At 41.4% G+C, this 16789-nt stretch overlaps 1 protein-coding gene across 1 annotated transcript in view; it reads right to left on the bottom strand.

The window, feature by feature from the left end:
• LOC139581151 (fibroblast growth factor 18-like) overlaps window positions 1-16789 on the bottom strand; it is a 60504-nt gene that overhangs the window by 27515 nt on the left and 16200 nt on the right. Inside the window, exon 9 of the transcript XR_011676154.1 lies at window positions 13718-13828. The gene's annotated coding sequence lies outside the window, so the exon portion shown is untranslated. The remainder of the gene's footprint in view (window positions 1-13717; window positions 13829-16789) is intronic.

Genomic DNA, 16789 nt, shown 5'->3' on the forward strand with positions numbered 1-16789 from the left:
TAGCTTTATGTCACGCCCTGATCTGTTTCACCTGTCTCGTTATTGTCTCCAACCCCTCCAGGTGTCACTTGTTTTCCCCAGTGTATTTATCCCTGTGTTTCCTGTCTCTCTGGGCCAGTGTATTTATCCCTGTGTTTCCTGTCTCTCTGTGCCAGTTTGTCCTGTATGTTTTCAAGTCTACCAGTGTGTTTTTTTCCCCTTGCTCCTGTTGTCTATTTCTCTTTGCTAGTCCTCCCGGTTTTGACCCTTGCCTGTTTTCTGGACTCTGTGCCCGCCTGCCTGATCACTCTGCCTGCCCGCTGACCTGTACATCTGCCTTCCTCTGGATTACCGACCTCTGCCTGCCTTGACCTGTCTTCTGCTTGTCCCTGTTGGAACATTAAATATTGTTACTTCGACAGTCTGCATCTGGGTCTTACTTTGATTCCTGATACTTTAACCAATTTACCACATTGTGATGTCACCATGGAAAGCTGAAACTCCCGCCCATGCAAACCTGCTGATTAGAAGGTCCTGTGTATCTTGTATTTTCAACCAGCAATTATTAGGAAATAACACTGATCTAATGTTTTTCACACTTTTACAGTTTACATTTCATCAGCGACTGTACAATATATAAAACACAGGAAAAATAGAATATTGACTGCTCTGGGCCTTTAATACCGGGGTGGCCAAGTCTCCTCCTATAACCCTGCTGGGTGTGTAGGCTTTTGTTCCAACCCTACTCTAACACACCTGATTCAGGACCTTTATGAGCAGAATAAGGTGTGTTAGAGCAGCAGGGCTGGAGCAAAAGCTGATGAAAGACAGAGGGTGCATGCTAAAGGTTAACGTGTCCATCACACAAATGCACTTCTATCCAAGCTCCAAAGAGGTGAAACACAAACTTGCAACACAGACACTACTGAACAAGTCCACAACAAATCCACATGAACTCACTATCTTGCTAAAGTGAGACATCTCCCAACTACTGTTACTGCCTCTGCTCTGTTGGTTAGAAAAAAAGCCTGGGTTTGTGGGCAGAGGAATGCAGCTCACATCTTTGCCATAGCCAGCCGTGGAGGTAATGCTCTCGCGTGTTGGCGCTTGTCGAGCAAAGCACACCTCCCCTCTTATTAATAACCGCGGCCTATTGCTGTACCCAACACTGTATTTTACTGGTCCGGGACGCTTATGGGAATAGATGATGAACTCCCTCACGTCCTCTATCCCACCCTCCTCCTCCAGACAATCTCTTCCTAACGTCTGTTTTGGGAAGTTGTTCTAGCAAAGTCCCCCATCCTTGGATAACCCCTACTCCCCAAAATTCTCCTTGCAATGTAATTGGCCTAGAAGTAACCGTCTAAAAGAAGAACTGAAAATAAATGTTGCCTGCTTTCTGCCTATAAAGATATACATATGTGTGGAAGTAAGAAGTATATCCAAGGAATTGTTGTCAAGAGACAGTAGACTGTCAAAGTGGTTCCTGTGAAAATAAATCCCTTACAATGACGGCTTCCTTTCTGTCTAATATAAACATACCAGCATGATCACTTTTTCCCCCCGAGGCCAACTCATTGTTCCAGTTCCATTTTGAAAGCTCTCCATGAATGCTTAAAATGTTCCCTTTTTTTTCTTCTTCTTGTTCATTTAATTGGCTGTATCTAGGTGGTGTCAGCCTGTCACTTACTGGCATATAGATCAGCGTCTCCTCAAAAGAAAGGTCACAACATTTGAAAGGGGGTGGGAGGGAGGTAGACCCCACACTCAGCCCATTGATATGCCCCTAACATGAAGAAAGATCTATGGTCAAAAACATCTACACCTTGGCTGTATGCCTGACGCCAGAGCTATAAGACTCTATGCACCCCTAATGCAACACTAATCTTGTTGCAGCACTGGACATGTTTGAAGTGATGTTGTCAGAGCGTTGTGATTATAGTTATGTCCAATTCGATATCAGCTGTGAGAGGAGAAGGTTACTGCTAGAATGTCTCTGTGAGCGAGTCAGCCTGAGTAGAATATGCAGCCATTACGAATTGGTAAGGGCTGAAATGTAAGCTATGTCGGTCGGTCCGGGTACAGTTGTCTGCTAAGTACGGAAATAACAATACTTCTAAAAGAGATCTCGGGGGGATTTGACACGGTCAAGACACCAGTCGACCTCAGCTATTCATAGGCCCCTCGGCTGTCGTACGTCTCTGTAGTCAGCCAGAGGTGGCTGCAGTACGCATCTCTGTAGTTTGCCAGAGGGGAGGTCAATTTGATTCCATTACAGTTTAACTAGGTGTAAGCATTTGTACTAACACACAATTAAACTAATCTAATCATCAAAAAAGCCCTTGACTGACTGAAGGAGCATTAGTACAAGGCTGGAACTGGGTTGTAGGTCCAAAGGATCAAGATGTAAAAACATTGGTAAAACAATGAGATCTGAGATCAGTCTAAGGTCACGGGGCTGAGGTCCACTCAGGACTGTACAATTTTGCAGAATCTACACATCCTCTGCATCCATACTCTACCACAACCAGTCCATCCAGTAGTGTCGGAGAACACACTGACCAACAGCACAAAGAACATATCTCAGATGTGAACAGTGATGTTCAGTGCTGTTCAGATGCCCATGATAACCCTTCATAGGTTGTCACGAATGTGGCCAGTAATGTCACGCTCCACAACGTGCAGGGAGAGAGTGAGCGTAAAGGGCGACATTTCCCTATGCGTTGTCAAGTCTCACTGGCATGGGCCGATAAACCTCGGACATGACACATGTCTCTTAGCCTTCCGCTCAATATTTTCCTCCCATCGTCTATCTCCCGTACCTCCAGGCTGCATTTAAGTCAAACCCTGGCCTGGAATTCAAGTCAAGCACAGCAGGGGCTTTCCACGTGCCTGCCAGTCATCTCCAAGGACCATAAAGTGATGTGTCATCGTGCTGCTTACATCCTCTAGCGGGTCTCACTTCCTACGAGCTACAGGGCAAACTCACTGACTTGGGGGAACGATTCTCATAGCTCACGGGTGGAAGATCTGAGCTATATTACAGTTGGGGGACAATCAATTCATACTTAGGTGAAGCATGCTTTGAAGTAAGCCATGGACATTACTGCCACCAAGTGGTGACTGGTCCTAAGTGATTAATTGGAATCATAATTCATAACTAATGTGCGTCATATTTATGGATGGTAAGAACGGGTAAGATCATGTCTCAGGTCATGTGAGCTCACTTTTTGAGTTTGTTCTCTAATCTAGATAAGTGGTCCATAAATGTCATATTTTTGTGTAAACAATGGCATTTTTAAATCAGCTTCTGATGAGGCAATGGCAATGTAACCTCGTCCCTGCAGAGCCAGACTTCTCCTTTTGAAAGGACTGGGCTTCCCGCTGTTGCCAGAGTTGGTGTGATCCCAGCATTATACATTAACCATGGCTAAAAGGGTAATATATTCTATGTAATGTGAAGTAGTCAGACATGAAGCATGATGTATTAGCTTTACTTGAATGATGCAATGTAGTGTGCATTCAGTTATGCAACTTACAGCAATTAGAAAGCAATCCACCCTTCAATTAGGATCCATCATAATGTCACCTAAAATAAGTCATTCAACTACTAGACTACAGCATTTATTTAGTGAAAGGAACCAGTGTGAGAACCAGGTGTTGACGGCTATCTGATTACACTACCAAAAGTGAAGCTGTTTTACAAATGCCTCAGGGCTAGGTTTTGTTTATTCTGATAAAAGGGAGAAAGAACAGACAAAAAAATGGACGGATATGTTGATCTCAACAAGCCATAAATAAACAACCACTCACTATGAACCGTCATGCGTCATACGTATCAAGAATATTTGAAATATCAGATGAAATTACAAGTAGTCTTTTGAACTTGCCCAATGCCTGCCTTCCTTCCTCCAGTCAACTTTCCTGCCATGCAACTGTAAAACGGGTGTACAAAACATTAAGAACACCTGCTCTTTCCATGACAGAGACTGACCATGTGCCAAGAACTGCAACGCTGCTGGGTTTTTCACACTCAATAGTTTCCCCTGTGTATCAAAAATTGGCCCCCAGCCAAAGGATATCCAGCCAACTTCACACAAATGTGGGAAGCATTGGAGTCAACAAGGGCCAGCATCCCAGTGGAACGCTTTCGACACCTTGTAGAATCCATGCCCCGAAAAATTGAGGCTGTTCTATTAGGAAGGTGTTCTTAATGTTTTGTACAATAACATAACATTTTGTACAATAACATAAAATTTATCAGAAATATAGTGTAGACATTGTTAATGTTGTAAATGACTATTGTAGCTGGAAACGACTGATTTTTTATGGAATATCTACACAGGCGTACAGAGGCCCATTATCAGCAACCAATGGCACTTGTGTTAGCTAATCCAAGTTTATCATTTTAAAAGGCTAATTGATCATTAGAAAACCCTTTTGCAATTATGTTAGCACAGCTGAAAACTGTTGTGCTGATTAAAGAACTGGCCTTCTTTAGACTAGTTGAGTATCTGGAGCATCAGCATTTGTGGGTTCGATTACAGGCTCAAAATGGCCAGAAAAAAATAACTTTCTTCCGAAACTCATCAGTCTATTCTTGTTCTGAGAAATGAAGGCTATTCCATGCGAGAAATTGCCAAGAAACTGAAGATCTCATACAACGCTGTGTACTACTCCCTTCACAGAACAGCGCAAACTGGCTCTAACCAGAATAGAAAGATTGGGAGGCCCCGGTGCACAACTGAGCAAGAGGACAAGTACATTAGAGTGTCTAGTTTGAGAAACAGGCACCTCACAAGTCCTCAACTGGCAGCTTCATTAAAAAGTATCCGCAAAACACCAGTCTCAACGTCAACAGTGAAGAGGCGACTCCGGGATGCTAGGCTTCTAGGCAGAGTTCCTCTGTCCAGTGTCTATGTTCTTTTGCCAATCTTAATCTTTTCCTTTTATTGGCCAGTCTGAGATATGGCTTTTTCTTTGCAACTCTGCATAGAAGGCCAGCATCCCGGAGTCGCCTCTTCACTGTTGACACACTACCGTTCACTGTATATGTATATATACAGTGGGGCAAAAAAGTATTTAGTCAGCCACCAACTGTGCAAGTTCTCCCACTTAAAAAGATGAGAGAGGCCTGTAATTTTCATCATAGGTACACTTCAACTAAGACAGACAAAATGAGGAAAAAAATCCAGAAAATCACATTGTAGGATTTTTAATGAATTTATTTGCAAATTATAGTGGAAAATAAGTATTTGGTCAATAACAAAAGTTTATCTCAATACTTTGTTATATACCCTTTGTTGGCAATGACAAAGGTCAAATGTTTTCTGTAAGTCTTCACAAGGTTTTCACACACTGTTGCTGGTATTTTGGCCCATTCCTCCATGCAGATCTCCTCTAGAGCAGTGATGTTTTGGGGCTGTTGCTGGGCAACACGGACTTTCAACTCCCTCCAAATATTTTCTATGGGGTTGAGATCTGGAGACTGGCTAGGCCACTCCAAGACCTTGAAATGCTTCTTACGAAGCCACTCCTTCGTTGCCCGGGCGGTGTGTTTGGGATCATTGTCATGCTGAAAGACCCAGCCATGTTTCATCTTCAATGCCCTTGCTGATGGTAGGCTTTGTTACTTTGGTCCCAGCTCTCTGCAGGTCATTCACTAGGTCCCCCCGTGTGGTTCTGGGATTTTTGCTCACCGTTCTTGTGATCATTTTGACCCCACGGGGTGAGATCTTGCGTGGAGCCCCAGATCAAGGGAGATTATCAGTGGTCTTGTATGTCTTCCATTTCCTAATAATTGCTCCCACAGTTGATTTCTTCAAACCAAGCTGCTTACCTATTGCAGATTCAGTCTTCCCAGCCTGGTGCAGGTCTACAATTTTGTTTCTGGTGTCCTTTGACAGCTCTTTGGTCTTGGCCATAGTGGAGTTTGGAGTGTGACTGTTTGAGGTTGTGGACAGGTGACTTTTATACTGATAACAAGTTCAAACAGGTGCCATTAATACAGGTAACGGGTGGAGGACAGAGGAGCCTCTTAAAGAAGAAGTTACAGGTCGTGAGAGCCAGAAATCTTGCTTGTTTGTAGGTGACCAAATACTTATTTTCCACCATAATTTGCAAATTAATTCATAAAAAATCCTACAATGTGATTTTCCTCCCTAATTTTGTCTGTCATAGTTGAAGTGTACCTATGATGAAAATTACAGGCCTCTCTCATCTTTTTAAGTGGGAGAACTTGCACAATTGGTGGCTGACTAAATACTTTTTTGCCCCACTGTATATATATATGTATAAATATACAGTTGAAGTTGGGAAGTTTACATACACTTAGGTTGGAGTCATTAAAACTCGTTTTTCAACCACTCCACACATTTCTTGTTAACAAACTATAGTTTTGGCAAGTCGGTTAGGTCATCTACTTTGTGCATGACACAAGTCATTTTTCCAACAATTGTTTACAGACAGATTATTTCACTTATAATTCACAATTCCAGTGGGTCAGAAGTTTACATACACTAAGTTGGCTGTGCCTTTAAACAGCTTGGGAAATTCCAGAAAATGATGTCATGGCTTTAGAAGCTTCTGACAGGCTAATTGACATCATTTGAGTCAATTGGAGGTGTACCTGTGGATGTATTTCAAGGCCTACCTTCAAACTCAGTGCCTCTTTGGTTGACATCATGGGAAAATCAAAAGAAATCAGCCAAAATTGTAGACCTCCACAGGTCTGGTTCATCCTTGGGAGCAATTTCCAAACGCCTGAAGGTACCACAATCATCTGTACAAACAATAGTACACAAGTATAAACACCATGGGACCACGCAGCCGTCATACCGCTCAGGAAGGAGACGCGTTCTGTCTCCTAGAGATGAACGTACTTTGGTGCGAAAAGTACAAATCAATCCCAGAACAACAGCAAAGTACCTTGCGAAGATCTGTGAAACAGGCACAAAAGTATCAATATCCACAGTAAAATGAGTCCTATACTGACATAACCTGAAAGGCCGCTCAGCAAGGAAGAAGACACTGCTCAAAAACTGCCATAGAAAAGCCAGACTACGGTTTGCAACTGCACATGGGAACAAAGATCATACTTTTTGAAGAAATGTCCTCTGGTCTGATGAAAGAAAAATAGAACTGTTTGGCCATAATGACCATCGTTATTTTTGGAGGAAAAAGGGGGAGGCTTGCAAGCCGAAGAACACCATTCCAACCATGAAGCACGGGGGTGGCAGCATCATGTTGTGGGGGTGCTTTGCTGCAGGAGGGACTGGTTCACTTCATAAAATAGATGGCATCATGAGGATGGAAAGTTATGTGGATATATTGAAGCAACATCTCAAGACATCAGTCAGGAAGTTAAAGCTTGGACGCAAATGGGTCTCCCAAATGGACAATGACCCCAAGCATACTTCCAAAGTTGTGGGAGGACAACAAAGTCAGGGTACTGGAGTGGCCATCACAAAGCCCTGACCTCAATCCTACAGAAAATTTGTGGGCAGAACTGAAAAAGCGTGTGCGAGCAAGGAGGCCTACAAACCTGACTCAGTTACATCAGCTATGTCAGGAGGAATGGGCCAAAATTCACCCAACTTATTGTGGGAAGCTTGTGAGGCTACCTGAAACGTTTGACCCAAGTTAAACAATTTAAAGGCAATGCTACCAAATACTAATTGAGTGTATGTAAACTTCTGACCCACTGGGAATGTGATGAAATAAATAAAAGCTGAAATGAATCATTCTCTCTACAATTATTCTGACATTTCACATTCTTAAAATAAAGTGGTGATCCTAACTGACCTAAGACAGGGAATTTCTACTAGGATTAAATGTCAGGAATTGGGAAAAACTGAGTTTAAATGTATTTGGCTAAGGTGTATGTAAACTTCCGACTTCAACTGTATATCTTAGCCAATTGGAGCTCTTGTCACCTACTACATTCATGCTCTGAATGGCACACATACACAATCCATGTCTCAATGGTCTCAAAGCTTTAAAATCCTTCTTTAACTGTAATGTAAGCTTCAATTGGCTAAGACCCTAAATCCAATTGTGATCAATGGAGTGTGGTTCATTGATAGTTTAGCTCAATGAGTGATGCAATCTCTTCAATAAACATTTGCCATTCTCCTCCATAATGTGTTACAGTATACAAAAGTGTAAAGAAAACAAAACTCAACGCAAAATTAGAGAGCAGCGTTAAAACGAACATTAAAAACAAAAATACACAAGCCAGAACCAGAGGAGTTTGTTTCGATAACCAATCTACAGTATTTTGAAGCTACCATAACAGCGCATTAAATTGTACGGACTATTTACAAATAACAATGTCATCATTAAAGGTACAGTTAACAAAGTACAGGATAAAAACACATCATTTCCCACTTACCTAGGCTTTCGTCTAGCAACCCAATTATTTTTTACAAAGCGACGGTAATGAAATCATTCCCTTAATTACTAATGATCATCTCTGGAGTGATATGGTAATTTTGGAATGTTTATTCTAGCATTGCCACAATTGATGCCAATGGACATGCTAAGAATACTAACATTCTGAGCTAACCAGATGCTGGTGAAAATGACTAAATAACCCACATACGCGCCTAAAACTGGGTCGATCGACAACAACCTACGTAATAAGAAAATCATGTATGAACTATTCCTTTAATAAGCAGGGACTTGATTGAACATATGAAACAGTTTGCAAAACATCACCATAGTGCACCCAAACAAGGGCACTGCGTTCATCCACCTCTGGCCTGCTCGCCTCCCTACCTCTGAGGAAGTACAGTTCCTGCTCAGCCCAGTCAAAACTGTTCGCTGCTCTGGCACCCCAATGGTGGAACAAACTCCCTCACGACGCCAGGTCAGCGGAGTCAATCACCACCTTCCGGAGACACCTGAAACCCCACCTCTTTAAGGAATACCTAGGATAGGATAAAGTAATCCTTCTAACCCCCCCCCCCTTAAAAGAGTTAGATGCACTATTGTAAAGTGGTTGTTCCACTGGATATCATAAGGTGAATGCACCAATTTGTAAGTCGCTCTGGATAAGAGCGTCTGCTAAATGACTTAAATGTAAAATGTAAATGTGCAAAGGCCTATGGCTCACCGATGGACACCAACAGTAGGCTAACACCATTTCTTTAGCAGGGGGGACATTACACACGTATTCACTGATGCTCTTAGTAATGGGTTAAAACATTAGAGCTACAATGTTCTTGGGGAAAGCATAGAGAAAACAAAAAAATCCAACATAACTGTAAGAAATGCAATGACTTATTTCTTCTCTGTTTTCAATGTTTGTACAAAGTTCCAGAGGTCTTTAACCACCTGTATGAGACAGAGAGAGATAGAGAGAAACTAATTATAATGCATGCAAATGACATGCTGCATAGCAGAGAGCTATGATTTTTTACTAAAGAATGTATTTTGTGCGCCTTGCCTTGCCTTACCATGCCTGGGGAACAATGAATTGAGACAGCATGTAGGGGTACAAGGGGTTGGGTGGGGGGCAATAGTACATACCAGAAAGAATGACTAGGTGCTCGAGTCTGACACATCCCAGAGTCTTTGGCTTCGGAACCAAATCACTTCCACAGATGTTTTCTACACATTGGGATCAAGCCTCCCCTGACCGCACCTTGCAGTCTAAAGACTTTTCACCTGCACAACAACTGCCGATGATGACAGCATGTTCTTAATGGAGGCCTTAATATGTCAGGCGGTTGGATTCATCTCAAAGGACTCCTCATCAATAAAAAGACAGCCTGGTCTGTGACTTGACCCATCCTAGTGCACACACACTTTTGCACGCACGCACGCACACGCACACACACACACACACACACATTTGAATGCTTACATTTGCAAATACACCCGCAAACGCACGCATGCACGCACACACACTCTCAAGCACACACCCAACCATTTAAGAGGGCTTTTTCTTGTTTGACACAAACATTCCAATTCCAGTTGTAATAGTTTCCCAGAAACTAAACTGGAATAAAATGGTGATTAGTGAATGCAGTGTCATCACCATCTTGGCCCCATGTGGTCAAGATTAAAGGACTCTTTACTTAAATACTCCAAGTAAAATACTGCTTGGGTGCTGCATCGACATGAGTAAAAATAATCTTCAATGTACATAAAGTCCCTGCATTTCTGCATTACGTACAGTAGCCCAAGATTCATCTAGAGGAATATTCCTTCAGTTGGTCAAAGACCTTGAACATGACAGAGTCTGGTACCATTCACAAACCTCAAGTCCCTTAATTAGGGCTACAAAAGACACACTTGTGAGAGAACTACGACATTAAATCAATGGGGAAGACTTTGCCTTGGCAGGTCTACTCCCATTCCATCCCAAAAGAGAGCGCGGACCCAAGATGAACATATTTCACTGCACACACTTTGCAAAAAAACTATCTGAAATAACTGGGACATTTTTTGTTTCTAAGTTGTGTGTTATACATTTCAATGTTTCAGGTTTTTTATTCAGCAATTCATGTCAATAGTCTATAATAACTACATACATATGCTACAATGCTTATGCTACAGCAAATACTTTCACTATCAAGACAACAAGAATACTTACTTTTTTATCTGACATCCTGAAAGAACTTTTGGCAAAATTTTCAAACTTCGCCTCTTCGGAAGAGGTTTTCCCAGATTGGAAAAGAGCCAGTAAATATGTTTTTAATCTGGGTGAGACATTTAATCAAACTAATGTTTAATCACACTAGAGGGGAAAACAACATTATTACAGTGTAATAACATGTATAACCTACAATTCTGTATTATTCACGAGGCAAATATGAAGTGGGCCTTGTACAGCTGATTCTGCCAATACAGTTGGAAGAGGTTTCTGTAAGAGAGGAAGAGGAAGAGAGAAGCTAATCCCTCTCTATGATGTCATGGCTGCGTGTGCGCCAGTGGTCAGTCACCCCCCACCTCAGGCCTGGTGGCAATTGGCGAGGTCAGAGGTTATTCCCACACAACTATGGAGGATGTGTTTCATGTGTTCCACTGAGGCTTTGCTGCAGCCCTTTTTGAATGGAATCAGTGGGAAAAACAAGACATCAATGTGAATTATCTTCAGAGAACACCTTTGATGCCAAGCAGACTTTGGCGTTTATGGCATGTTATGTATGGAAGCTTGCAGAGGGAGAGATCACCACAAGATAACCTGTGAACTTTTGCTAACGACTTGGTGTTCTAAGCTTAACTTTGAAGCATGAAAATGACTTATGGCTGGTCGATATGACCAAAATATGATATCACAATACAGTGCCTTGCAAAAGTATTCATCCCCCTTGGCGTTTTTCCTATTTTGTTGCATTACAACCTGTAATTTAAATAGATTTTTATTTGGATTTCATGTAATGGAAATACACAAAATAGTCCAAAATGGTGAAGTGAAATGAAAAAAATGACTTGTTTAAAAAAAAAGAAAAGAAAAGTGGTGTGTACACACCCCCTTTGCTATGAAGCCCTTAAATAAGATCTGTTGCAACCTATTACCTTCAGAAGTCTCATAATTAGTTAAATAAAGTACACCTGTGTGCAATATAAGTGTCACATGATCTGTCACATGATTTCAGTAAATATACACCTGTTCTGAAAGGCCCCAGAGTCTGCAACACCAGTAGGCAAGGGGCACCACCAAGCAAGCGGCACCATGAAGACCAAGGAGCTCTCCAAACAGGTCAGGGACAAAGTTGTGGAGAAGTACAGATCAGGGTTGGGTTCTAAAGAAATATCCCAAACTTATTTCTTGTTTGTTTCACAATAAAAAATATTTTGCATTTTCAAAGTGGTAGGCATGTTGTGTAAATCAAATAATAAACCCCCCAAAAAATCTATTTTCATTCCAGGTTGTAATGCCAAGGGGGGTGAAAATAGGAAAAATGCCAAGGGAGGTGAATACTTTCGCAAGCCACCGTATTTTTCACATTTTTGTTTTTTAATAATACGTTCTAAATTGACTTTATGAGCTGTGCATGACCCTAGGGTGGCAACACATACATTCTAACTGATTTCAATGGGACTTTCTCCATTCTGTATGTTTTATACTGTTCAATCAAACTTCAACCAAAAGTTGATCTCATTTGAGATCATTTCCACACTGCTACTTTGGGCTGCATAATATGGGCAAAATATATATATATTTTTTAACATGAAATTGCAATTGCGATTTGACTTGCGATTTAGATCTAAACACTTATTCTAATTTTACTGTTAGAATGTAATTGTGGGCACTTTGAATATAGTGTTTGACATGACAACGAATGAAAAAGCCAGGGAGGTGTTCATAGAATTAGGAATTATAATACTAATAGAATCTCTATGGAGGCATTATTGTGACAGGGTAGGAACAAAAGTGTTGGTCAGTGTTTTCCAGGAGAGTGGGACCCTATAGTCTTTGGCTACATTAAATGTTTTCTCTTACTTCATAGCTAACATATTCCTCTGATTTAGAAGATACGGTTGCACAAACAACATGTTAATTTACGCCTACTCCAGCACTGGTATTAGGCTGTATTAGCGAGCTACGTTTGCTCTGACTGAGTACATTTATTAGCTAGCTAGCTAGCCAGCTAACTAGCGATTAGCATTAGCCACAACCTGCTAAGAAAAGACACAAACTAATAGTGTAAATATATAAAACTCTTTATATAAAACAGATTTATATTAACTCAATGAGGCCCACCGTATGGCTGGCACGTTTTGCACTTCTAACCCCTTTTAAACATAGTGTGTTTGAGCTAAAGACTTCCGAGTTGTACCATTGTATTCGTTGATTTCTTTTACATCCATAGATACCAACAATTCGTCTGTGTGATTAACGGGGGCTGAGCTAGAGCGGTGTTTGTGAGACAAGGGCGGATCCCGAAGGGGCTGGGTCTTTTGTACAAAAACGTCTGTAGAGTCCGAATGGTTTGAGCTACAAACTATTAAAAACTATTTATGAAAAGCTGAGACTGTCACGAACCCGCCAATGTTTTGCTCTGCTTCGCTCACAAGACACACAAGGGTCATTAGAAGGCCAGGGTCTATAATACTGTAATAAACTCACATAGTTGCTTTCACAAACTCCACACAGTTGTCACTGACTCGTTGGATATTAATTTTCCAGTGAGCAAAAAAAGTTATAAAAAATAAATACTATTCTGTACTTACAGCATTCATATGAATGCATTTCATTTATCAGGTTTTTGCTTTGGCTGACCTTATTTTTTTATTTGACATTTATTGACTGTTTATGTCAAATTGTTTTGTGTTCTACCTGTAGCCCTGGTTGTCCTGAAAAGAAAATGGTAAAACACTTCATTGTGAGGCTAAATATAAGGGCTGGACATACAAATAAATGAAAGTCAGATAAATGAAAAGCAGATGTTTCCTGGGGTCTCGGGACTGATAGGGTTAAGAAGCAAAGTAGAAAGCAGCATTGTTGTCATCAACATATTGTTGCATTGACCATGAACACTGAAGAGTGAACGGTCGCCAAGTGACCTTGTGGTCGAGGGGGGGGGGGGGGTTGTTGAGAGAGAGAAAGACAATTCAAGTAGAGGAATAAACTATACAAACAGAGTGATGTATTACATTTAACAAAACAAACATTGAAATACACTTATAGAAGGTAAGGTAAAAAAAAAACTAAACCAGTCCGTGCATCAATACCGGTCTAAAGTAAAATACATTATACCGCCCAACCCTAAAATGAACGTGTTACCTCTTTGGCTAACGATGCTAGCTTGCTCTTGATTTCAGGCACGGTGAGAACATTGGATGGGCCAGCTCCAGACTTTTCCTTCTGACTCTTGTCTTTTCCTCCCACTGGTGTCTGCAAGTCAAACAAGATCAACATCATTCAAAGTATCATTCAGTGGTGTGCTTGTTCCAGTAACTAACTAGCCTAACTGAAAAGTTGAAACTTAGGCTTAGATTGGTGTCAATATTCACTAGTTTCTATGTAGGCTACATACAGTACCAGTCAAAAGTTTGGACACACCTACTCATTAAAGGGTTTTTCTTTGTTTACTATTTTCTCCATTGTATGGATTGTATAATGGTTGTATAATGGTGAAGACATCAAAACTATGAAATAACACATGGAATCATGTAGTAACCCAAAAAGTTTTAAACAAATCAAAATATATTTTAAATTCTTCAAAGTAGCCACCTTTTCCCTTGATGACAGTGTTGCACATTCTTGGCATTCTCTCAACCAGCTTCATGAGGTAGTCACCTGGAATGCATTTCAATTAACAGGTGTGGCTTGTTAATTTGTGGAATTTCTTTCCTTAATGCGTTTGAGCCAATCAGTTGTGTTGTGAAAAGGTAGGGGTGGTATACAGAAGATAGCCCTATTTGGTAAAACACCAAGTCCATATTATGGCAAGAACAGCTCAAATAAGCAGAGAAATGACAGTCCATCATTACTTTAAGACAAGGTCAGTCAATCTGGAAAATCTCAAGAACTTTGAAAGTTTCTTCAAGTGCAGTCGCAAAAACCATCAAGCACTATGATGAAACTGGCTATCATGAGGACCGCCACAGGAAAGGAAGACCCAGAGTTACATCTGCTGCAGAGGATAAGTTCATTAGTTACCAGCCTCAGAAATTGCAGCCCAAATAAATGCTTCACAGAGTTCAAGTAATAGACACATCTCAACATCAACTGTTCAGAGGAGACAGGCCTTCATGGATGAATCAGGCCTACATGAATCAGGCCTTCATGGTCGAATTGCTGCAAATAAACCACGACTACAGGACACCAATAATAAGAAGAGACTTGCTTGGGCCAAGAAACCCGAGCAATGGACATTAGACCGGTGGAAATCTGTCGTTTGGTCTGATGAGTCCAAATTTGAGATTTTTGGTTCCAACCGCCGTGTCTTTGTGAGACGCAGAGTAGGTGAATGGATGATCTCCGCATGTGTAGTTCACACCGTAAAGCATGGCGGAGGAGGTGTGATGGTGTGTGGGTGCTTTGCTGGTGACACTGTCAGTGATTTATTTAGAATTCAAGGCACACTTAACCAGCATGGCTACCACAGCATTTTGCAGCAATATGCCATCCCATCTGGTTTTTGCTTAGTGGGACTATCATTTGTTTTTCAACAGGACAATGACCCAACACACCACCAGGATGTGAAAGGGCTATTTGACCAAGAAGGAGAGTGATGGAGTGTTGCATCAGATTACCTGGCATCAACAATCACTTGACCTCAACCCAATTGAGATGGTTTGGGATGAGTGGTCCCGTGTGGCTCAGTTGGTAGAGCATGGCGCTTGCAACGCCAGGGTTGTGGGTTCATTCCCCGCGGGGGGACCAGGATGAATATGTATGAACTTTCCAAATTGTAAGTCGCTCTGGATAAGAGCGTCAGCTAAATGACTTAAATGTAAATGTAAATGAGTTGGACCGCAGAGTGAAGGAAAAGCAGCCAACATGTGCAGTGGGGAACTCGTTCAAGACTGTTGGAAAAGCATTACAGGTGAAGATGGTTGAGAGAATGCCAAGAGTGTGCAAAGCTGTCATCAAGGCAAAGGGTGGCTATTTGAAGAATCTAAAATCTAAAATATATTTTGATTTGTTTAACACTTTTTTGGTTACTACATGATTCCATATGTGTTATTTAATAATTTTGATGTCTTTCATTATTCTACAATGTAGAAAATATTAAAAATAAAGAAAAATTCCTTGAATGAGTAGGTGTGTCCAAACCTTTGACTGGTACAGTAGGTCTTTAGTGTGTTCCTCTTCCCACCATGACAACATAAGAAAATCATTGTCTACTGGCCAAAACAATTCATGTACATCCAATCAATGTATCTGTGAGGGGCATCTATGCCATTCGCCCATTTTCAACTGTCCCATAACCATGCGATTGGTGGTAGCTAGTGAATTGGCCTTGTGAGCCCAAGACCAGCCTGTGCTTAGTATGCTGGCTACAGCCCCTATCCTGACCTATTTAGTGTGTCACGCCCTGACCATAGAGAGGGTTTTAGTCTCTATTTTGGTTAGGCCAGGGTGTGATTAGGGTGGGCATTCTATATGTTATATTTCTTTGTTTTTGGCTGAGTGTGGTTCCCAATCAGAGGCAGCTGTTTACCGTTGTCTCTGATTGGGAATCATACTTAGGCAACCTTTTTCCCACCTGTGTTTTGTGGGTAGGTATTTTCTGTTTTAGTGTCTGCACCTTACAGAATTGTTTCGTTTCTCACTTTGTTATTTTGCTTGAGTGTTTTTGGTGAATAAATTATCATGAACACGTACCACGCTGCGCTTTGGTCCACTTCTTCAGACGAGCGTTACAGTGTGACTGAGAGAGGTTCCTCTATTAGGGACAGCTTGAGCAACCAGCTGGAAGGGGATTAAAGCAAACGGACACCAAATTCTACCCTAATTACAGCACCTTTTGACAAATAAGGTGGGAAAAAATTATCCTTTTATTGCTTCCAAGCAGAAGAGGGCAAACCCAGACTTTAGCGTTGAGCAACAGAGAAAAACGAAAAAATTAGGGTTAACTCCCCTAGACTGACACTGTGAAAGGGATCATTCTACAATGGGAAATGCAGCGGCCGCTTGCTCACGTTTCGCTAAACGTTTTGCGCTACGGCTAAGAGTGAAAAGCTACCAACGAACACTCCGAGAAGTAATATTGAGTAATATTACGAATCCAGAGGCTCTATATAGTGGTGAGAGACTTTTCCCGCTCATAGCAGTTATGTAAACTGACAACGTTTGAGTTCCATCGTCATTGTTTTCCTTTACAACACAAAGAGGCCCTTTGTTTGT

This window comes from Salvelinus alpinus, chromosome 7 (genome assembly GCF_045679555.1).
Source record: "Salvelinus alpinus chromosome 7, SLU_Salpinus.1, whole genome shotgun sequence".
Classification (NCBI taxonomy): domain Eukaryota; kingdom Metazoa; phylum Chordata; class Actinopteri; order Salmoniformes; family Salmonidae; genus Salvelinus; species Salvelinus alpinus.